Source organism: Parasteatoda tepidariorum, chromosome 1, assembly GCF_043381705.1.
Source record: "Parasteatoda tepidariorum isolate YZ-2023 chromosome 1, CAS_Ptep_4.0, whole genome shotgun sequence".
NCBI classification, from domain to species: Eukaryota; Metazoa; Arthropoda; class Arachnida; order Araneae; family Theridiidae; genus Parasteatoda; species Parasteatoda tepidariorum.
In genome coordinates, this window is record NC_092204.1 from 66530254 (window position 1) to 66554816 (window position 24563).

The 24563-nt window shown below is 30.7% G+C and overlaps 1 non-coding gene across 1 annotated transcript; it reads right to left on the reverse strand.

Annotated features, from left to right (window-relative positions):
* Positions 1-6603: 6603 nt before the first annotated feature.
* TRNAL-UAA (transfer RNA leucine (anticodon UAA)) lies at positions 6604-6687 on the reverse strand. The gene has a single exon. It is a non-coding gene; the product is annotated as a tRNA-Leu (tRNA).
* Between the last annotated feature and the right edge of the window lie 17876 nt (positions 6688-24563).

Consider the following 24563-nt stretch of genomic DNA (forward strand, 5'->3'; position numbering starts at 1 on the left):
TGTGGTATTTGTTTACAGTGAGCAGGGGAGGTTTTTTTTCGCTACTTTCGATTTTCGGTTTAGTTTTTAGTCGATAGTTAGATCTTGTAGATCCCTGTTTTAAAATTTTTCCTACGAAGAAAGAACTTTAAGTCATATATTTAGTTTTCAGATATGTAATGTTAAATGTTATTAAATGATAAGTACATAATGAAAATAAAATGTGTAAAATATATATTTAACTAAGAAATAACTTAAGTGAATAAAGTATCCAGAGAAATATATATAAAGCATATGTTATTTAAATATTCTACAGAATAATATTAAACAACGCGTTGATATTTCGGTAATTTCATGGAATTAGGCTTAACAGCAAAAAACCCTCCGGCCCTGGAGAGACACATGCGAGAGAGACTGCCGGCCTCAGCGGTAAGCGCGCTTCCCCTCGCGAAAGGGTTAAGAAACATTAAATAACGTTTATCTGTCTTTTCAGTACTGGGCAATATTGAAATCTGGATTTATTGTCAAAAAATATAGATATTCCACTATTTATAGGGATATTTTTCCATTTTATTAACATATTATTTTTTTTTACATTGGTTACTATCTTTGTTATCCAAATGAGATTTGTCGAAATTCACACTATCATATTAGATAATTGTTAACGATAATATTTCTGATATTATTGCGTCTATAAATATCACAGTATTGTCAGGTTAAGTAATTATCATTTCTAATGATACTCACAGCACTATTGTATTTGGTTTTTACCAAATACAATAGTGTCGATAAATATCACATATTTGAATACTATCCTAACAGAAGGTATTCACAATGTATCTTGAGAATACTTTTTAAATTATTATTACTAGGACCTTTAAAAAAAATCGATATTTCATGACATATCCCTCAGATATGCTGTTTGTATCTAACAAGTTAGTTCCAAATATATTTTTATAAATCCAGTATATTTTTAATAGTAATAGGCATAACGTTTGATAAATATTTTTTTAACATTTAGAACTGACATGTTTGAATGCACAGTTAAGAAGTGACTTTTATGTGTAAAAATGTTTATATTAATGTTTGTTATCGTACAGTTACATTCTTTGTAAAGTTATTTTGCTAGTTGTCAGTTTTCTATCTAATGGAACTATACAAATCATCTATTTGTAATTTATTGGGTGCAGTCAATAGATATCGTGTCAGATGCTATTTTATGTTATTTATTTGGTAGGACTCAGAAATATTGTATCAGAAATATTTGCCCCATTATTACAAAAGTCAGAATGCATTGCTGGTGAAAAACAAATCGCTAATGTGTTTGAACCAGTTGCTGATGTAGGGGAAAGTCTTGTACTTTGGACCACATATACTAGAACAAGTGTAATGCTTTGGTCCCCCCACGGAATAAATTCAGCTTTTGGTATATGCAGTTAATACATATAATCAATGTACTATCTGCTGTGTTGTGAACCATATAAGGTTTTCCATGCATGTGTTAGAGAACTTTTTTTTGTTTTTGATTTTCAACAATCAAATAGTTTTTTTCAATCAGTTTAAGTTGAAAATAAAAACCTTTAAAAATAACATTTAAAAACAGAATTAAGGTAGATAAGTATCAAAATGTCATTTTGATACTTATCTACCTGTTTAGGCAGAGGGGTGCGACTGTTCTTGTTTTCCAGTGGCGCCATACGTCACACCCATTTATAGGGCGAAAACATTCATTTATCCACAGATCGTCATTTAGACCTGAAGCAGAGATCTATCAATCTCCAATCCAGTACCCCCAGAGGTATTGATTTGTTATGGGAACATGGAGGACTTTGCTACTTGACAGATTTAATGTGCATTAGTCACCATTTACTACACGGGGTGTCTTCGGCCAGTGGGGTTCGAGCCAACGAGCTCTCGGACATGGGCCCAGCGCCGTACCAACCGATTCTATCATTTGTGGGGTTATTAGCTTGTTGAACAGTAAAGAGTTTCTCATAAGTGAAAAGAAATCTCTATCGGCACTCTCTTGATCCCTATTACTGAAAATTTCAATAAGCATTTGTGCTCTTGCATTGCTGTAAAAGGTAGTCACTTTGAAACCAATTGAATTTATTAGTTAAAATCTGCTCTTATTTATTATATTTTGTTAATTAATTTATTTTTAATCAAGTTATATTAAAAATTGTTTGTCTGGGTTTTGAACTCTTAATTTGCTTTTGCTGTATTTGCTTAATTTGCTTTTGGTAAATAATTAAAATGTATTTAAGCATTAAAATTAATTTAGACATAAATCAAACCAATAATGTATTCTTGCCAAAGGTGTCAAAATAAAGTTAACAAAATTGCCTATATTCTTACTGAACAATTGACGTGTACAATATTGAAGTGAAAAAAGTAATATAGAAGTAATAAATATGATTAAAATTTAGAACTAGAAAAAAATTAGTTTCATAGATATTTCATTTTCATCAGAGCAAATCTGTTTAGAATGCACCACAGATATGAATTTATAGTGATATTAACTTCACACACTGAAGTAGATCAAAGGGAAATGGGGATGAACAAGAGAATTAATTTCGGAAGTACTGTCAGGAGTAAAATTACAAAACTCCTATTCATCTATATCTCACTTAAGTGCGCTTGTTAAAAGTTAGAAAAACTTGGTTTTTAGATAAGTGCAAAAATTTGTAAAATTTTTTTTTCTTCAATTTATTTAAAAGAAATTATTTTTTCTCTACACTTGTGCAATTTTATGTTTAGGACATGACATTATATTTTTGATTTACTTTGATTTTTAATGCATAATTTATTTAAACTGTTATACTTTGTATAGTTACAATTTCAGTCATAGTTTCAATTTAAGCTGTTGTCGCATAATTAAGTTTGGATAACTCTGAATTCATTTTTTTTATAAGAGACTTGTTAAATATGTTTTTGAAGTGTGTATGTCTTAAAAACTAATCATGTGAAATTGCTGCACCATAAACAGAACTTCTTTGCTGTGTTTTTAATATATGATTTTGGTCTGATGATGATAAATCTTGTATGATTTACCAGTCATTGTTGTTAAAGAATTTGTTCCCGTAAACTAAAACAGCTATGCCAGGTTTTTAAAATATTACTTTTGGTCTCTGGTAAGTCCCTAAACTTCACAGTGAAAGAGATTTGTTCCCATTTTCGTTTTACTCGGGAAATATCAGGTTATCAAAAACAATCTTGAAAAAACCTTACAAAGCTACTCCTATGTAGAGTACTTATATGTTTAAACCTATCTCATTTAAAAAGAAAACATAAAAATTTCAAATGATTTCAAGAAAACACTTCTTATGTTATCCCCCATGCAATCGTCCAAAGTTTTTGTACATTTTCTGATTTTAAAGTATTATTTTTGAAGGAAATAAAGCATATCAAGATTTTTTTGTTGATATATAGCACACTGATTAGTAATTTTTCCAAAATCTATAAAATAACCTTTATGTATTTGTTTAGTTTTTTTTTGTATGTTGTATTTGTTTAATTTATATTAATTTTCTTATTAAAGTGTGATGCAATATGAGGAGTTAAAAATTATAAGCTACAGTTGTTATCTATGGAATAGTGTAACAACCCATAAAACTTCAATTTCCTTTTTTATGTGCTGTATTTAAATGTATTTTTTTATCAACTGCAAAGTATAATAAGCTGCAATTATTTTTATGTATGAGATGTTTTAATGACTAATGATCTCTTATTTATTTTAAAATGGGTTAGTTTTTACTAACTCATTCATGTCTTTTTGATTGTGCATTAGTGTGTATTTCAAAAAACTTTTTAAAATTTCAAGTTGATAAAAATGTGTTATTATGATCACATATTTACTGAATTTTTTTTTTAGTCAAATCGAAAAATATCGACAATCTACTGATTATATATATATAACACAATAAAGAGACAAAGAAAAGGGAGATTGACAAAGAAAATTAAGAAAAAATAAGTTTTATTTATTATTCATGTATGTATATATATATATATGTGTGTGTAACGTAAAAAGCTTCAATTAATCTTTTTATGTTATTCCTTTTCTGTAAATCCTTTTCTTAATTTTTTTATTTAAAACGAAATACTTTCTCACACTTTTAAATTCTCATCCTGTCATTTAATCTATTTTTGGTTCAAGTATGCATTAATTAAAAGTAAGAGATTTTGCTCTTTGTGGGAATCGCGCAACTTATTTTATAAACCGATTACAATTACTAAGTTTTCCCTTATTCCCTAAAACGGGACATTTTACCGACTTTTTGCAAGAATTTCCCAAACTTTTATTAAAGGAGACGACAAGTTTGTGTCTCTTTCTCTCTTCTCATCATCACATAATGATTAAACAAAATAAATGTGCTCTTTTTAAAATTCTGTGCCTGTTTGTTCTGCTCTCACGATTGCCACCCTTTCATATATATATACATACATACACGTTCATACACATATATAATGCCTTCGAATTAGAAATTGAAAAAAAAATAAATAAATAAATGCAAATTTTTTTTTTAGAAGATTTAAGTTTTACATTCTAGAAGGTGAATTTTTAGGACTATTCTGGAAAACGTAAATATACATCGACAACTTTATATCAACTTGAAATTTGGAATATAGAAATTAAAAAAAAACATCTGTGACATACACCCTTTGTGCATTTTTTAAATGAGTAATCTCCATCATTCAGATGCTTAATATTTATTTGTGTTTTATTTTTAATTATCATTTAAATTATTATGTTAATTAAAAATATGAAGCTTTGTTACAATCATATATTAAAATGTTATCAATTATTTATATGAATCATTTGTTTTCTATTTATCATCAAATAAAAAAGTCTTAATCTGTTTTTTAGTTTCATTTGATGTATTTATTATTCCTTGGGATTAAATATTTGGAAATTGCTGCTTATTTTTGAAAGAAAAAATTACTACTTGAGAAAAATTCTATTGAGAGAAAAGGTGACACACTGAACACTTTCTAAAATTCTCAAGTGCCCAAAAACCCTGACAAAATGTAAGCAGCCCATTCCCCCTCCCGTTTCATTCCTTTTTTGATAAAATTCGAAATATAACAAATGCATAGAATCGTACAAAATTTGCCATATAGTTTTCTTTGTGAATTTTTAATTTTTGCCTTCGAAATTATTTGGTTTATAAAATTAAAGATACGAAATAAAAAAAAAATTGCGTTCGAAATTATTTGGCTTATAAAATTAAATAACGATACAAAATAGTTAAAATTTTGCCGATGCATTGATCTTCATGTTTGAAACAGCTGTTTATACGTACTTTTCAATTAGTGCTTCTTAGAAACAAGTTTTAAATTTTATCTATTACATTTGAATTATATGTTAAATCTATTATATTTTATAATCAATTATATTTTAATTGTTATACTGTCAGATTAATTGTTCATAAAAAAAAGGAAAGCATTAAATTTAGGTAGAATGAATAATTTTAAACTATGACTATTTCTTGCGTAAATATTGCTTAAATTATTTTATTTTGTACCAGAGATGAAATTCTTGAAATAAAATAGCTAATATAATGCTTTCTATTATATTTTAAATTTACTAGAAGATCAGTCCACGTACCTAATAGGCAGGGCTGGATTAGCCATTAGGCCAGACTAGGCCCTGGCCTGGGACCCCCTTAAAATTTTTTTTTCGAAAATGAATTTAAAAAAACAAAGATTTTTAAAAATAAATCAATTTCAAATATATATTAATAAAATACGATAATTTTTTTTTAGTTCCAATTTAACAAAATAAAGTAAAATTTATTATTACTATTTATTTTCATTTTAAATATGCTTTCTTAAATGAAAAGATGTATAAATACTTTCATTTTTGAATTAAAAAAAATATATGAGAAAAGTTCCCCAAAAATTTGAATGGCCTAGGGCCCGCGTACGCTGAATCCGACCCTGCTAATAGGTAATTTTCTAATAGTCTATTTTGCATCTGGTTAATCTAATTTTATTTCCGTCTTTAACATTCGGATTTAATATAATAGATGGCAGCACGTCCGTAAAATTGTAGCATATGTAAAAAAAAAAACATAAATTTTGTCTTGTTAAAAAAGCCGATAGACAGCAGCACTAATTGTATGCGTTTTGGTTTCATAATAAATAATATATATATTTATAAGTTCAGAAAGTATAATAAATAAAATGAAACTTAGTTTATTGTTACGAGTTGAAAATAAGTATATTGAAAAATAACTTTCTCTCTTTCTGGTTTTTAAAAATAGAATCTGCATACTTATATAATTTTGTTTACTGTTTAATGATAAAGTTAACAACTGGAGATTGAGTTAAGAAAGATATATTTCTTTTTAAAACTTTCGTAGGATATTATGCTTGTTTATTCATTGCAGTAGAAGTGTTAAGCATCACTTTATGCCTTGAAGAGGATATGTTATAACATGATAAAGTGATAAAGTATAGAGTGCTTTTCGAACTTTTATTTTTGGAGTATTTAAATAAATGTGAATTTTACTTACTTAATTATGAGAATTATTTTTGAAAATAGTGTTTAATAAATATAGAAATATGTGTTTGTTATCTAGGAAATTAATAAAAGTTAATTTTGGTAAATCAAAATATGAATGTCAGAAGTGGGGTTCGAACCCACGCTCTCTTTCGAGAACCAGAGCTTAAATCTGGCGCCTTAGACCGCTCGGCCATTCTGACTTCAACTGTTTGAAGATTTTAATTATTTAAAACATAAAAAATGTGCATTCTGAGAAAAAAATTAAAGAAAGGTTAAAAAAAAAAAAAAAAAAAAAAAAAAAAAAAAAAAAAAAAAAAAAAAAAAAATATGTTGGATAATTCATTATATTAAAATGAAGAACTTTTTCTAGATTATTAGTTTTAAAGAATTACAGTTTTTAACGACTTTAAAAACTTTAATGTTTTTAAAGTCGCATTAAAAAAATACTTTCCCCTTTATTTAACTTTCCGATTTAATTTTAACTTTATATTGGCTATGATTAGGTATCACAGCCTTAATACTTCTTATTATATTTTTTACTTTTTTTTCAAGTATTAATGTAATTAAAAAATATCTGACGATTTCAATTGCTAAAGAACTGATGATTTTTATTAAATAATTAATAATTAAGGAAGTCCGTTTTTCACATGGTTTCAGAAAATTTTTCACTTAGTTTCGGATAAACTTTGCCGAAGCCATGGTCGCCATGCTGACAGTCCATAGTCCATGCTGCTGCTAAAGTCGCTGAACTGTTTGTGCAGACACTTGTAGTCTTGCAAATGATTTCATCTGTACGATCCCTTAAGGCTATGTGGATAACATGTCTGTCTTCTCGGCTGTTAGTGATGGGATTCCGCTGAGATCCTGCACTGCGTTTCATATGACTATGACCGTCATGAACCCATCAATTCTATATTCTGCTAACACTTATGGGATCTCGACCAACGCGAGCAGCAATACTTCGGTAAAATAAACCGCAATCCCGGTAGGCCACAATTCGACCTCGATCAAACTCAGACACGTGCTGGTAGGCATTTCTTCTTCCTACACGAGGCATAACAAAAATTTTTTTACCCAAGAACAACGCTCAAATTAAATTACTGCATGAGAAACTTACTGTCGAATCTCTTCTTTTATACACATTGTAGGTGCCGCTACCACCTTCTGCTTTGCATGAAAGCGCTGATAAGCTAATCATTTGCATACTACAACATGCTTAATCCGTCCTACAAATTTCACATTCGTGGTGTGCCGCCTTTCTAGTGTAGCAATTTTATTAGCCAGTAAGTAATAAAGAATGCCTCATACGATGTCTTTCAATATTAAATCAAAAGCTTAAAATAGATATCTCTTACTAATTTCAAGACGTAGAAATTGTTCTCTCGCAAACAGCCATAAAAAGTCAAATGCCAATTAAAAGATTATTTTCCGAAGTTAATGGGTAATAATTCTTAGAAAAATATGCTTTAAGAAAATCCCAAAAATTCCCTATCGTCAGAATGGCGTCATCTTTGGAACATATCAAAATCTTTAAATTTTCCCGTTTGAATGACGTTTGATTAAACTAAGGATATTCTTGCAACCAATTCCCTTTCAGAATCCCTGCTTAAGCAGCGAGAGCTATAAAAAATTCGTGCCTTTTTTATGATGTAACTGCTAGCAAAACTACGGCCCGAATAGTCAAACTCCAAGCCCTTGCTAAGAAACCATGCTCCTTAAGGATTTATCATAAGATGCTGAATAAAACTTAAAAGAAACCAACTTGTGCCTCTTATGTGGAAATGACTTGTGTTTTCTTCAAATAAGACCAAAAATTCTTATAAGCTGGCAATTCGGTATTTCTTGGGAACATAAAATAAAATTCAAAATATATTTTTAAACATCAAAAAAAAAAAAAAAAAAAGGANAAAAAAAAAAAAAATAAGGAAGAAACTTTTGAAACGCTATTACTCTTTTTATAACAGCAAAAAAGAAGATGAAAAGAAAATTAATTATTGAACTTATATTTCACCAAGTTCCTGTTGATGTAATGAAAAGCCAGACGATTCCTTATAATTCCCTCCCAGAAGAAGTAAATAGAAAAATATGAAAGTGGGTCATCAAATCAACGAAAAAAGAAATTTAAAGTACTTTATCGTTCTTTTAATGTAGATATACAAGCGTGGATAAAGTTAATATGAAACAATAAATTTCCATTCAAAAGTTCTTCGAATTTTAAGAATCATCGAGTAGGCCATTTGGATAATTTCAACTGCTTAGAATCATGTGATATCTACACTTTATTGAAAATTCAATCAACAGTAACTATGGAAAAGTATTTCTCGCTGCTTTTCTTCCGTGTATCTTCACGTAAAATGTTTGAGTAAAACTTTTTTTCTTCGAATTATTATTATTTTTTACAATATTATGTGGATACACATTATTCTTCTAAATGGGTAAATTAATTTTAGAAAAAATATTCATTTTCCAAAAAGAAATTATTTTTTGGTTTTAAAAAGAAGTACATTTGTTTCTTTGTATTTAATTGGATATTATGTATTAAATATTTCGTGAAATTATGCATCAGGTTTCATATTAGAAATTGTTCATAAATTTTAAGAAGTGGATTTTCTAAAACATGATAAGCTAAAATGGTACGAAAGAGTTAAGTATATATTAATATTCTCTTATTGTTTGCAGTATTTATTTTTGCATTATTATTACTTGTATTATTATTTACGAAATAAGAAGGAATAAATAAATCATGAGCGTGATATCGATGATAATCATAATAATATTGAAAGTAACTGTGGAATTTATAGGGAGCCGGATTCCGTTAATTCTAAAAGTACACAGGCGACATATATAATAATTTTAATAATACTGAAATTTATGTAAATGTAGAAAAAGATAATTTAAATGTAACACAAGATGTAATTGAAACTGAATTCTAAATTCAGTTTCATAGAGTAGATTTTATAAGAGTAGATTTTTTAAATTTTGAAACAGTTGTTCCACTTTTTAAAGGTGAAAAACATGTGAACATTAAGTGGTGGTTCGGATTGTTTGAAGATCAGTGGCAGGCCAAATCGTCTCATTTATCTCCTTTGCATAAATTTGTAAGTACTAAAAGGTGTTAACGCGAAAATGCGTTGATACTTCGTCGTAGCCAGCCTAATATTAATTCATTTGCTCAATTAAAAGAATTTTTAATCGATAAATATCTTGTTACCTATATGTTTGAGGCCATGTAAGACATCACCAACACAACAGAAGAGATCGAAAGTCAAATTCAGAATTTATTAAAACATAACATAATAAAAGAAAGTTGTTCAATATACTCTGCCCCCTTAACAGTGTTTAAAAATGAAGAAAATAAAAAAAAGTTGGTTTTGTGTACATTTCGGAAAATTAAATCAGGTGACGAAAACTGAACCCCTAATAGAATCATTAATCGAGAAATCAACTCAGAGCTCTTTTTTTCAGTAGAATCGATTTAAATTCTGGTTATTGGAATTTAAGAATGCACCCAACAGAAAAAGTAGCATTTGCTACACATAATGGGTTGTATGAATGGTTACATTTATCCTTTGATTGGAAGAATGCTCCAAGCAGTTTTCAAAGAACTATTCGTAGAATCCTAACTAAATATGAAATTAGTTTTGCTACGAACTATTTGTTGATGTATTGATTTTTCTAATAGTTATTCAGAGCATTTAGATCATAGATTCTCAACCTTTTTAACATTGCCGCCCCCTTAAGGAGCAAAAAACATTTCAACGCCCCCCTTTGCGGAAATCCTGTTATTCAGAGGATGGGACTTAGTGAGGTGTGCTGAATTATAAGAGTCAACTTTTTTAAGCAATTTTTTACGCTTTAAATTTTTTTTTTTTTTCTAAAAAATAATATGTGCATTAACTATATAATTTTCTCACGGCAATTAATCGCACTTTATTTGTTATGATAAAGACAAATACGTTTAATGAAAAAAAGTACAACAAAGAAACAAATGCTTGAAAAGAAAATTTATTCTTAATTAGATAATAAAAAAAACGCCCAAAATAATTTTTTAACAGTAAAAAGTAGTATTAACGAAACATTGAAAAACTATGTTAGTGGGATGATTGTATTTAATGGTTCAGAACCAATTTCTTCACTCTCGGTTCAATACTGTTAGTGAGATGAAGACGCAAAACCCCTTGTTGCACAATTTCGAGTCGATTTCTCTTTTTTGTGACAAGATTCGTAACAACACTGAATCCACGTTCAACAAGTTAGGAGGAAGAGGTGATTGATGTTACCTTTAAGCAAAAATTCTCTGAGACGATCACCACTTCAAAGTTTCATTAGTTAAAAGTTCGACCAATTCCTCGTATATCTGAGCTTCTGCTGTTTCAATATTCACAAAAGGGTTTATAATCCATAAACCCATTGAGGGACTTCCAGGAAACAAAACATCTTTAAAACGGTCAGAAAAGTACATGTGTAAAGAGTCAAGGTGTTGACTATGTTCTTTTGCATCATCAGAGCAAATTTCGCCAGCTTGGCTGAACTTATTCCAACCAAAATTCTGCTTCCACAAAATGAGTTTTTTTTAGAAAGACAGAAATGACTGATTTTGTAGGGATCAAATTGAGCTCGTCGCCTTGAAGTGGTAAATTTAAGCCATTAAATTTTACAGATAAATCAACCAAAGTCTTTCTTAAATTATAGCAATCCGCCTCTCAGAGCTACATCTCTGTTTTCAGGGAACGCTTTCACCAGAGTCGAAAAGATTCCAATACCTATTGAGACAGAAGCTTTTGGAAAGCCAGCAAATCTCAGTGTATAGCAGCAAAAGATTGAATTTTTCATTGTTTTCTTACACAGCTGTCTGAATAATCAATCGTAGAGCATTACTGTGAATTTTGCTCTCAGCCGATATGCCTTGACTTGACCTTGTGGCTCATCTTTCCTTCGGTTAGACTCCTCCCCCGAAATCAATTATTTTTCAGCATATTAATGCAATTTCTGAATGAATGCAATGAATCATTGCATATTGCAATGATTGATGCAAACGCTCGCTGAGATTTTTTTCCTACTAAATGCTGTCTGTGAACACAGTGAACAGCTAAAATATCTGGTACCTCCCTTTCCAAAAGGGCGATAAACCCACAATGTCGACCCACCACTGCGGAAGCCTATCAGTGACAATGGACATAATATTCGCAAGAGGAATGTTTTTCTCTTTAAAATAATCTTTGACAGTATTAAAAATAGATTTACCTTAGATATCTATAATCAAGCTTCTTGCAAAAAGCATATCTTGAATAATTTTTCCTACCTTTACAACCCGGACCTATGCTTAAATTAAAGCCTACATTACCTGGCAAGGTTGATTCATCAACTTAAAGGGAAAATTCGTTGGATATCAAAAGTTTGCATAAAGAGTTGTTTCAGCCATCTCATCATTTCGTCGCCGCACTGTATCGTTACTTATGGGATATTTTTTATTACATTGGATGCGGCTGGTTGGTGTAAAACTATTTCTAGAACTTCCTTGACAATCGGCAGTATAAACTCTGCTCCGACGGTATGAGCTTTCCCAGATTTAGCAATAAGTTTTGATATATTATAAGAAGTTATCAAATCATCGTCTCATTTTTGTGATAAGATTGCTAGTAACCCTGAGACCGAGATGCCTTCAGAAACGTGAAAAAAGATGTTCGTGAAAAATAACAAATCTTTATTTTGTTTGTCAGGATGAGTTTTTTGCGAATGCTCCTGCTAAGGGTAAGATATCATTACCTCATTAGATGAAAATTTATTACTAAATAAACACATGGGTAGTTGAGATTTCAACAGTGATTGAACAAATCCCAACTTCAAGTACGGGGCACTGTATTGACACTTCTTTTTGTCAACCAACATTGTTGGTTGCAGCAAAATATGAACGATGAAAAAAAAATCAACCAATTACTCAAAATTAATAAATAATTTAGGATAAAGAACAAATTCGCGCATGTATCTGACCAAATAAACTATGAGATCTAATCGAAACTGGGGGAGAAACGTAAGGAAGCTAGCGAAGGAGCTAGCAAATCAAGCATTCATACTGAAAGCTCATGCACTTTAATTTCCACCAAATGGCTTGAATAAGTCAGAGATGATTCATGCGCTGAGCTGTGTTGGTTCGGATCGGAGAATAGGTGTCNAGAAACAAAACTATTACTGTTTAGGCAAGTGAGGTAATGTGATTTTTTAATTGGCTAATTGAATGATAATTAGCTTATTGTTCAGAAGCTAATAAACGTTAATGAAGGTACAGTTTCGTAATAATACCTATTCTATTTGCATGTCAGATGTTGCTATTTGGGCAAGTACAGGTACATCTTCATCTTTTAAAATGAATTTATTCATTGGATGGAATGGGGTGAAGCGAAGTTGATGGGACTGATAGTTAAAAAGTTATAAAAGTTTTTACACATCAAAACTACAATTTGGTACTTCTGCACGTTTATACGTTTGACAGTGCGGCATACACATGTGAGGCTCTTTTATATGAATTTTTTATGCTATGTCCATTAAAATAAAAATTAAATCCATAGGACGAAGTTGTAAGGATTTTATTTATAAAAAGGTATAAATCACAGTTATAAATACTTAAAACCTTTATTTCACCATTTAGTTTAATTAATTCATTTTGATTTTATTACCCTTATGATAAAAAATGATCTAAAAGCCAATGCCCCAACTGTGTTGATGGAAATCTTAGTCGCGTAAATAGGTTTTAAGTCAAAAAGAGTAGAAAAGAGAATTAAACTATACTTTTTAAAATTAAAACGCTTCTAAACTAAATACTAGTTCAAACAGCTGGCGTTTGGTTTCACTAAATTTAGCGAAATAAAATACATTGGAATACTTATATTTAGCTTTCTCACCTCGAATAAGAGGCATTTTGAACTAAAATGTGCTATATGCATGTGCAAGTTATTATTTTGCTTTTATTTTTTTCGCATCATAACTTGCTCCATAGTTTTAGCCAGTAGTGACAGCTATGATTCTGAATACTTATTCATTCCTTTAGTAGGTAACCACATAATGGATCGGTGATTACGGATATCAAAACTTTCAAATTGTGAAAATATGATGCATGATTATTTTTTCACTATTTTTCTTGAAAACAGCATTCAAAAATCTGCTAGAATCAGCTGTTAGTTTCTAAACTCTTTTTTAGTTGTAGCCTTTATGTAATCAGATTTTTATTGAATGCAAAACTAAGCTAAAATAATATTTCTCATTGCCGAATTCTGCTATTTGAATATGATTAATAAAATGTTATTGTTAGTTATTGTTTGTCAAACTTTTATAATTAATCTCAATTATTATAATTGTTATTAATTATCTTTAATGTCAAGGAACAATAGTATCTTATTATTTGTTTAAAATTTCGTAAAATTAGAAAAAAAAATGTAATAAATCTCATATTTTTAAGCATTTAAGGTGTTGGTTAATCTACCACGTAATGTTTTTCAAACTGATTAATATTTTGTAAAATATTTATTTAGACCAAATGTCATGAAAATATAAAATATGCGAATTTAGGAAAAAAATCGATAGAAAGATGGGATAGTCTAATAGTCCTCCAACATAGCTTTTTTTAATTGCATATTTTTTCATGTTTTTATACATTTAAAACGGATTTTTTTTTATCTGTTTCACATCTGAACTAATTAAATTTTTTTGCCTAACCAATGTTCCTTTTTTCCCCTTCTTGTTTTAATATTTTTTTTCTATTTTTAATTTTCCCCATCCCATCCTTAATAATAATCTTTATCATAAAAAATCCTCCCCATACCATCATCCATCCACTTTCTATCACCAAACACTCTCCTTTTTCGAAAGACGAAGACAAAGGATAATAGCTTTTGGATGGAAATCCTAGATCCTTTAATGATGCGCCAGAATCTTTGGTCCAAATCCATATTCCTGCGCTTTACCTACGGGGTGAACATTAGCTTTGAGCTCGCTGACTGTGTCCGAAGGATTTAATGCTAATAAGAATGCATTTCTTAATGGCATTATTATAGCGCTTCATATCAGCGAGATGTGCTAGTCACCTTTGTTTAATATTCTGGGACGTGACTCAATGAGAATACATGAGATGGTTGATAGCGTCACATGACTTGGACTCCATACTAAGTGACTCATATTATTAACGGGGCACTTTATTACAGAGTATAATTTATTGTTTATTAAAACCAGGATCGTTCACGCGATTATATGATATCTTTATAAGTAGCTCATGATTGGAATTTTTTTGTAAGTTTTGGTTTTCGATTCGTAATGTTTATTAATAATGACTCAAATAATTATATGAAGAAAAACTATGTAATTATTTGAGTTGCAGAAAAAAAATGGAGAGAATTTTGTTTACCAGTTTTTATTTCTTTTGAATTTTTAAATCATCAAACAAGTATTGTAGCATATTTTCATAAAGCATTTAATGTTTATGCTCTTAATCAAGAGTTTTTATCACAGGCGCAGACTTAATTTATGTTATTTCTTACTTTTTTTTATCTAATTACTTTTTAGATTTTTTTTTTTAAATTTCGCTTAAAATATTTTTAAGTTTGAACCTTTTTCCTCTTTTTTTTTTATTTAACAACTGCAATAATTAGAGTCGACGATCCGGTCCCCTTTGTTTCAAACACTAAGTATTCGTAATATTTTGTATAATTTATAAGAAAATATAGTAAAGATTTAAGAAGTGATGCAAAACAAAAAAGTTTTTGCCCTAAATTTAAAGTTCAGAATAAATCGAAATTTTCAAAATGTTTTAAATGTTGCTGAGTAGGCAATTTGGGATTATGACTAATTGCGGTGATCTACCCCGTTAATATAATTGTTTTAGAAAAAAATAAATATTAAATGATACGCAACAAGAAATTTGTGTTTGTTCACTTTTAGAATTTTCTTAAAATTGAATTAGTCACTTGGTGCTAGTTTTTTTTTGTCAAATGTACTTTCCTTGCGGAAGTAGCAAAAGAAAATAGATTTTTTTAACGATTATATAAACTCATGTTTGTGAAAATTGCAACACCATGAGGGAATCGTCATAATTGAATGAAATTTACTACACAGTAGAATGGTAGAGGTACAAATAAATGATTAAACTTTCAAAGCAAACAAACAATAACAAGAGATCGAAATCAGTATTTTGTGTAACCACCACGCTCCGCAATAAGTGCTGCTACACGACATGGCATGGAGTCAAGCAAACTTTGAATGTCTGTCTGAGGAAGAGAATTCAATACTGTTTGTATGCGTACCCAAAGTTCGTCTGTAGAAGCAACAGGACGAGGATTACGAGCGAGACGCCGACCAACGAAATCCCACACATGTTCAATCGGCGACATATCCGGGGAATACGCCGGCCAAGGAAGAAGTTGTACCTGTCGCGATGCAAGGAAGGATTGAACAGTCCTAGCAATATGAGGGCGGGCATTGTCCTGTTGAAATACAGCACCTGGCAAGGCTTGAAGGAAGGGAACAGCTTGGGGCTGTAGAACTTCACTGATGTACCGGTTGCTGTTCAGATTACCCACAATTCGTAGCAATTGAGATCGTCCATGATATGCTATGGCACCCCAGACCATAACTCCGGGTGTTCGTCCACTGTGGCTTTCGATAATGCACTCCGGAAGGTGGCGTTCACCGGCATAGCGTCTGACACGAATGCGGCCATCATGGTACCACAAATTAAAGCGGGATTCGTCAGAAAACACGACACGCTGCCAATCAGCACGCCAGTCCCTATGCTGATTGGCCCATTGTAGCCGCAGGCGGCTATGGTTTAGCGTGATGGTGATCCTGTATAAAGGAGTCCTTGCGCGCAGTCCACGCTGCAGTTGACGTCTTCGAATTGATGAAGCACACAATGAAACACCTGTAGCTATTGACCACTGTGCTGCCAGTTGTCTAGAGGGAGCCGTACGGTCTGTCAGCGCCATGCGGACCAGGTGTCTATCATCGCGAGCTGACGTGACATATCGGGGTCCACTCCCGGATTTCCGAGTTGTCTAACACTCGTCCGTCCACTGCTTCCAAACACGCATCACTGTGTTGCTGTTACGCTGCACACGAGCGGCTACTGTACGATAAGACAATTCAGCTTCACGAAGGCCGATGATTCTCCCCCTTTCAAACTCCGTAAGTTGTTGAAATCTCGCTCTCTTTCGTCGAAGAGGCATAAGTAACGTCTGAGCTAACGTTTACCACTAGCAGATAACCACCGATAACCATACACGCCTCGCTACAGTCGTCTATTTATTTGGATTCCTCCGCCGTTTAGAGGGCGCTGCTCAGCATACGCATGGGCTACGGGTCTGAAATTCTAATTATTTGCATATTATGCTCTACTTTGCATTTCCTGAAAATTTCAGCTCACTCGCGTAAGTCCTTATCATGGTGTTGCAATTTTCACAAGCATGAGTTTAGTTCAGTAAACGTCGACAGCCAAGCGTAAAACAAAACGTCAAATTTCATTCACGTTTTTGTAACTGTCAAAAAATAAAAATTACATCAACACATCTCTCTAATTTTTATGATTCTAGTTTGAGCTAAGTTAGTGCATTCACAACAATAAAAAAAATTTCCAATTTAAATAACTAAATAAATAAATAAAAGACACGGGAACTTAGGGCCATGGCAACAGGGAGTAACATGTGTTTGTCAGGAGTTCGATGTTAGGCTGTGGATCTGTACAGGCTATGCTTGACCGACTCACAAATAGATAAAAACTAATAATTCGTTATGTTAAAAGTTGCGTTATATTATTATGCTGCAACTACGAAACGTGAAATTTGAAAGTGGAAGAAGTTTGAAAAGCGAGTGCAAGGGTCAATTTTTACCACCAATTCTAAAAATTGATCAAAACTTTTATTTAGTCTGTTTGAAAAAGGAACTATTCTCATTGGTTGAAGATTGGACATAGTTGATTATAAATTTAAATGCAGACGATTCTCCTTCTTCGAATATTTAAAGGTTTTTAGCTTATAGCTCTATTTGATAAAAAATATTTTTTTTGTACGCTCTAATATTTATTTAATTTTAATTCGTTATGTGAGAGCTAATCTCAAGGTTCAACGTGGATGGCATTAGAGGGCTACTTTTCCGAATAAGTATTTTTGAGTTATCTGAAGCCATGTTTTAATTTTGTTTATAAAAACGCTTTCGAAACGTATTTCTACAAAACTAAATTAAAATCAACGGTAACTGAAATAATAAAAAAATTTATAAATTTAATTAGCAAAATTTATCGTTAAAAGGCACGAATTCATTTCGGAGACAATAAAAAAGAAAATCAAAAGCACTCTACAGTCATTGGGGCAGACGATACTTCATTAATTTCGGTAATTCGCTCTACAGATACTGTGATAAAAGGCGCTCTTTTAATAGGTTTCAGATTCCAGTAAAACTTCGAAATTGTAACCTTTTTTTAATAATTCTGCGATATTTATCGTAAAATATAGCAGGGATTTTTAAAGCTTTTAAATTGTTTTCAAAGCACATTTGTATAATTTGATAACGAAATAAAACAGAACTATACGCAGTCGCGGATTATTACTTAAATCCTATACCGCAATGGTCTTTTCTGAACTTGCAACGAGAGTATAATAATATGACACGCCATTTCACGCATTGTTGAAAAACTATTATCAATTATTATTTTATTAATTATTAATATTAACTATTATTATTTATGTTTATTTAAATTTAAAATTTAGCAGGATCTAAACCGGACAATTAATGCAGTGCAAATAAAGAACTAAAATCAGATTCGAATTTCGGTATCGATAAAGGATTAAATGTTTGGAGTGATACTATTTTCCGTACTAATATTATGATATTAACCATTTTTTTAACCAATAAATTTGGCATTTCACTAGCCTTTTATTGAACAATAAATATGTACGTGAATAATTTTCTTTCTTCTCTCACTTCCTTACGGCAGAGTCTATTCTTTATTCTCGGAAACTTGGGCAAACTTTTTTTCTTTTAGAAATTCTTATGAGAGAACCGGAAGGTGAAAATCGATTGATTGCAGGTATTCGCTATCTTATCTGCCATCTCCGGCGAGGAAGAAAAAGTGAACGTTGAAGCTTATGGCAGATAAATTCGATAGAATCGCCCAAGGAGTTTTTGATGAAAAAGCATTTCAATTACAGAGAATATAAATGCAGCTATTGGAATTTGATTACTTTGCTTGCAAATTAACAGTATCTTTTATTGGAATAATTTTTTTCAAAAACTCGTATCACTTTCATTTAAGAGCATTTTCTCACCCCAGAAAGCTGAAAAATAATAACTAGCTTTATACTGAAGGAAAAAATCTATTTAAGATTTATTACTTTAGATTAAACTTTTGGTATCTTTTTTACTTTCCAGTAATCTGTACAATTCTCTGATTGTTTAGGGAAAAGACTGATAAATCGTACAACATGAGCCGTTTGCGCACTTTTGAAGAAAGGTGCCCTACTTTAATATCCATTAGAAATACTAAAATCATTAAAATGTATAAAAGGTTTGGAGAAATAAAGTGATAAGCCACACTTTTTCCAAAGTACACTATTACATTAAACTGATCCTTAATATTGTTTTCAATTTCCGAAATTTCTACTAAATGTCAGTATAATGCTCAAGAACAACTTATTACTAATATGAAATTAGGGCTTTTGCTTTTTATTAAAAATGCTCTCTTGAACAATTTAAAAATTTGGCTTTTCATTATATTGCCCTAAGCCCATTATATTTATGTAGTCAATTTGAAAATTTGAAAGTCGGTATTTGTTACATTTAACACGAAAACCATTTATTTATTTAAGATTAGGCGATTAATTAAAAGCTATGAAAAATATATTAATGGCAAGTTTAATGGTAGAGGTATTTAGAATTTTATTAGCAAAAAAACCCCTAAAGAATACAACGTCACATCATACACTGAATTAGTAGAATTATAGTTCTTTCTTGTCTTCGTCTTTCACTTCGATTTTAGAATTTGTTTATGCATTATAACCGTGATTGTTTTTGGTTTTGTTTAGATACGGTAACTTCGATGTATAATTTGTTCATGTTCTATATGGCTTCACGCCAGAGTTTATGTGACTTAAGATATTAATAGTGAAAGAATTGTCATCTTTGTAAATGAATCTTTGAGTAAAAATAAAGAATGTGTCACTTAAAAAAATTGATACTTGACGAGTTTAGCTCATTTCAACTAGAATAAAAAGGACAGTTGCTAACATAAACAAATGCCACGTTTCAACAGCCATTCATGATCAATATGCATATACTACGTCACTTGCACTTATCTAATTGCCATTGTTCAATAATTCGTGACTTCACCTTGCTGCCTCATACGCTACCAAAATTACTTCTATTTTTCCTGAATTCTGAATTAGTACTAAATATAAGGCAATGATTTATTAAAGTTAAAAAAAAACATGAATTTTAAGAATGGCATTTTGCAATATCACTCGCATTTTTATTTATTTTCAAAAAGGCAACAAAATGGAGATAAAAATTTGGAAATCCCACCAAATTCAAATCACGAAGGTAATTTCCTGTGGTAATAAATAACTTCAGATTTTATTGTTCAATGTTAAACTAAAATTTGTCAAACTGAAATAGAGCAACCTTGATTTTGTGCCATCTGGACACAAAGACATAAAAGAATGAAACATGTACATTAAGTAAGTTAATATACTTATACAAATTAATACCAGTTTCCCCTGGTCAGTACAACTTATTAAATAAGTAAAAAAGGAGGATAAAAGTTTCGAGCCACTTCTATCATTAGTCCACTTCTCCTCAATATTTAGATATGACTGGATGATATTGCGTACCGTTTACACACCTCTGGAGGATGGTAGCATCCATATTATCCCAGGTTTCAGTGATTGCAGTCTTCAGTTCAACCACATAGTAAAACTACTTGGTACATACAGCATTACTGATAGTACCCACTCGTGTTTTCTTGAGTATTGAAATCAGGAGAAAAGACACGCCATTCCAAGACATGCACACTATTGATTCTTTTGCGTATAATTTATCTATCAATAGTTATTTTTAGCGACGCCCTGTGGCTGAGTGGACGCACTTCACGCTGCCGTGCCACAGGTCCTTGGTTCGATCCTTGGGCAGGGCAAGGTTGACTTAGCTTTTCATCTCTTCAGCAGGTTGATTAAATGAGTACCAAGCATGCTTGGAAACTAAACACTGGGGGTTCCGCGTTCGACTGACCACCCAACCGGAACATTTGCTGTTGCACCTCAGAGCTCAAAGGTCAAGAAGGCCTTGGCTCTCTATGGGCAGTCGAGCAACTGAGTTTAGTTTAATTATTTTTAGCAATAAATTTGATTTAAAAACTATTTCCATGAAGATTTTGCTATGTGGTGGAGGAGCTGTCCTGTTTGAAAATCCAACCAGATCTAACAATTTTCTCAGGAAATCGTAGTAGTAAGTCAGTGAATAGTATATTTTGTTAAATAGTAGATTACATTCGGTCTGAGGGAAAAGCCAAGCGAAGTTAAACAGCTTAGCTGAAGCTTTCTTAATTTTTGAGAAGCCATTTTATTATACCACCAAAAATTTCGCAACGTTTGGAAAGATAGGAAAACTGAACCGCGGAGAATGCTCTGAATTCAGAGTTTCCTTATGATTTAACAATGCTTGATAACTGCTGTAAAGGAAATTCTTTTCAGAAATTGGCTCCATCTTTAATGTTTACAATCTTTGCAAATATTTTGTTTTATGATTTAACAATATTATATAACTGATAAAAGTAAAATTCTCTTCCGAAATTGTCCTAATTTCTAATGTTTATAATCTTTGCAAATATTTTGTTTTATGATTTAACAATATGATATAACTGCTATAAGTGAAGTTCTCTTCCGAAATTGTCTCTATCTTTAACGTTAACAATGTTTGTAAATATCTTGTTTTATGATTTAACAATATTATATAACTGCTATAAGTGAAATTCTCTTCCGAAATTGTCTCAATCTTTAACGTTAACAATATTTGCAAATATTTTGTTTATGATTTAACAATGTTAGATAACAACTATAAGCGAAATTCTTTTCATAAATTGTTTCAATCTTTTGTGTTTACTATCTTCGCAAATATTTTATGTTTAGCTTTTAAAGGTTAAGCCTAAAAGATTCCAAGCATTTTAAAAGTTAAAATAATAAGTTGCATATTTTAAATACAATAACTTTACTTTCATACATAGAATATCATTTACTTTTTTTTAAAATCGTAAATAATGACAGTTTCTGAGCTTAGAATAAATAAAACATGTTAAGTCGCAAATAAAAATATTTGACTTTCAAAAATGCAAGCAGGAAAAATAATGCTTATTCAGACAATTTTGTTCCACTTTTATTGTTCTGCTTTTCTAGACGTTATGCATATTTTATGAGATGAATCTACATTATTCTTATTTGAAAATCTTTTTTTTTGTTACGAGTTTTGAAAACCCTTTCAGAAGTATCTTTGCTTTTTTTCCCCTTCCAATCAAAATTTTATTAGATTCAGCAAATTATGTAAAAATATTTCTTTCAACCAACTTTTCCAAAATTAAAAGAAACTCGTAATTTTTTTTTCTCTATATTTATGTTTTTTTGTATTTTGTATTCATCTCTTCCATATAATGTCATTTTCCTGTCATAAATATAACAATAATACGAGATATTTTCTGGTATGAAGTACTTATTTTCTTCATAAAAATACTTGCTTATAAGTTAATTAATGTATTTATATTTCTTTTATAACGTAACATAAACTTCGTTACTTCCCTATTTATCAGCAACCCCATATTTATTATTCATTTTGTTAGGTTGTCTTTTAAGTAATAATTTAATTAGTGATAAAAAATTAGTTATGCGTTAAGCACTTATTTAGATTCATTTTGTTAAGATGTCTTAGTTAAAAATTTAAGCAGTGTCAAAAAGTTTGCTATAAATTAAGTATTTTGTATTTTTATAGAAACAAAGAGTTCCTTTTCATTTTCCAGTTCAAATAAAGGAACTCATTCTTATAAATTATTTTAAAAAGTATTTAAAGAAAAAAGAAATATATAACGTATTTCTCTTTCCCTTTTCATAAATGGGAAATACATTTAAAACCCGAATAGAGATTTATTGATTCTCTTCCCATGTTTTTTTCATGATAATTAAATTAATTTTTAATTAATCAATATTTTCTTCTTTGTGACTTAAGCCATTCCAATTCGAATAGCTTAACAAAATTGCATTTTTTAATGTCTCAAGCAGAGGGAGTTTATTCCTGTTTTTCAATTTATATATATTTTTTACTCTAAACTTTATCACTTCACTTTCCACCCTCTTTATCGAAGAATAAATGTATGCAAATACTTTTCTTTCAATCTATTTCTTCAATCAATTTTATGATGGCTTTTCTTTATAATCCAAAACTTCGCCAAACTCTTTCCTGAATTTTTTTGAAAGATGAATAGGAGTCGGTTGAAAATATATTAACGGTGTTTTTTATTTTATTATTTTAGTTTATTGTTTCACAGAACAAAATGGAAGTTTAAAACTTATGGCTAATAAATTTCATAGAATAAAGACTCATTGCTTTTCGCAGCTGGAAACCCAGCAAATTATGCGACCTCCCATTTAATTTATTTTAATCAATTTCATCATTCTTTGGTTTTGAAATTTAAAAAAAAACAATTAAGACTTTGAAGTAATAAGATTTTTGTTAAAAAGTGATATTTACCTATAGAAATATGTTTTATTTCATTTTATAACCGGCGTTGATTAGCCGATCCAATTCTAAGTTTACGACCATCGATGTTCAAATTTGTAGTCTTGTAATTTTGCCCCCAACCCAGAAAACAAGGAAACTCCTAGGTCAAACATTCGGACAAACTAGCCTTCGTGGTGGACTTTTTGATGGAACTAACCCGTATTTGCGTTACATGTGGAGGAAAATTACGAAAACCTATCATGGTTTACCCGACAGCAGAGAGATTCTAACTTGTGATCCGCCTACTATTGAAAATATTTTACGTCAGCACTGTGGTTGATGCGAGCCGGGAGCAGAATTTGTAACAACCAGCCACCGCTGGTATTCGAAGCTGAGTCACCTCATTGGGAGGCGAACGCTGTATCCTCTGAGCAACCGCGTCGAATAGAAAAATGTTGTTAAAATATTTTTCATAATTTGGTCACTTCGGTAAAAATTATTGAACTTTTTGTTGTTCCAATAGGGCCAGAAACACAGTAAATTTGACCATGTTCTGATAGTTTTGACCATATTTCATTTTCGTTTAGTTTTGCTGAGTTTCTGGTATATTCCTTGCCTTGCTGTTTTTTTTTTGTTGCTTTCAATGACGTCTTCTTCGGGTGACCGCAACTTTTATTTACCGTTATGTGATTAGTACAAGGATTATTTTCATATATATTGATTCATTTTCAAATCTCCAAATTTAAGAAGGACATTTGTTCTAAACTATTGCCAAAGGTGAGGTTCCTCATAGTTTTCACAATACTAATTAGTTTAAGAGTTGAGTTATCTTACATCTCGAAGATCACAACTAATGGCACTAATATTTTTATAATCAGTTTTGGTGATCTAAGCGTCAGGATTCGCAACAAATTATTGCACGAAATTGGAACATAATTTTCATTTTTCTATTATTATTTGTTACGCTATCCAATGACTTTAGATTTTTAAATTTCTCAGAACAGAGGTTTTAGAGGTTTAACTAGTCAAAAGTGAGGTTAATTATGAATAGCAAAGTAAACTCTTTTGACGCTGCTCATCTTGGTCAATTAATGATAGTCAAGATTTTACCACATATACACAACTTTCCAAATGAGTTGGCTCAGAACTTTAATTTTAACTTTTTTAAAATTCCCGTTGATTTTAGAATTCATATTTATATAAAGGTATTTCAAAAGTGCGAATATAAATAATATAAGAGTGTGGTTTAAAATATTTTTCAAAATATTGATCTGAAGACGCCTACATGCAACGAAAACTATTCATGCGCTATTACTTGCTTTCAGGTGACAAAAGAAACCAA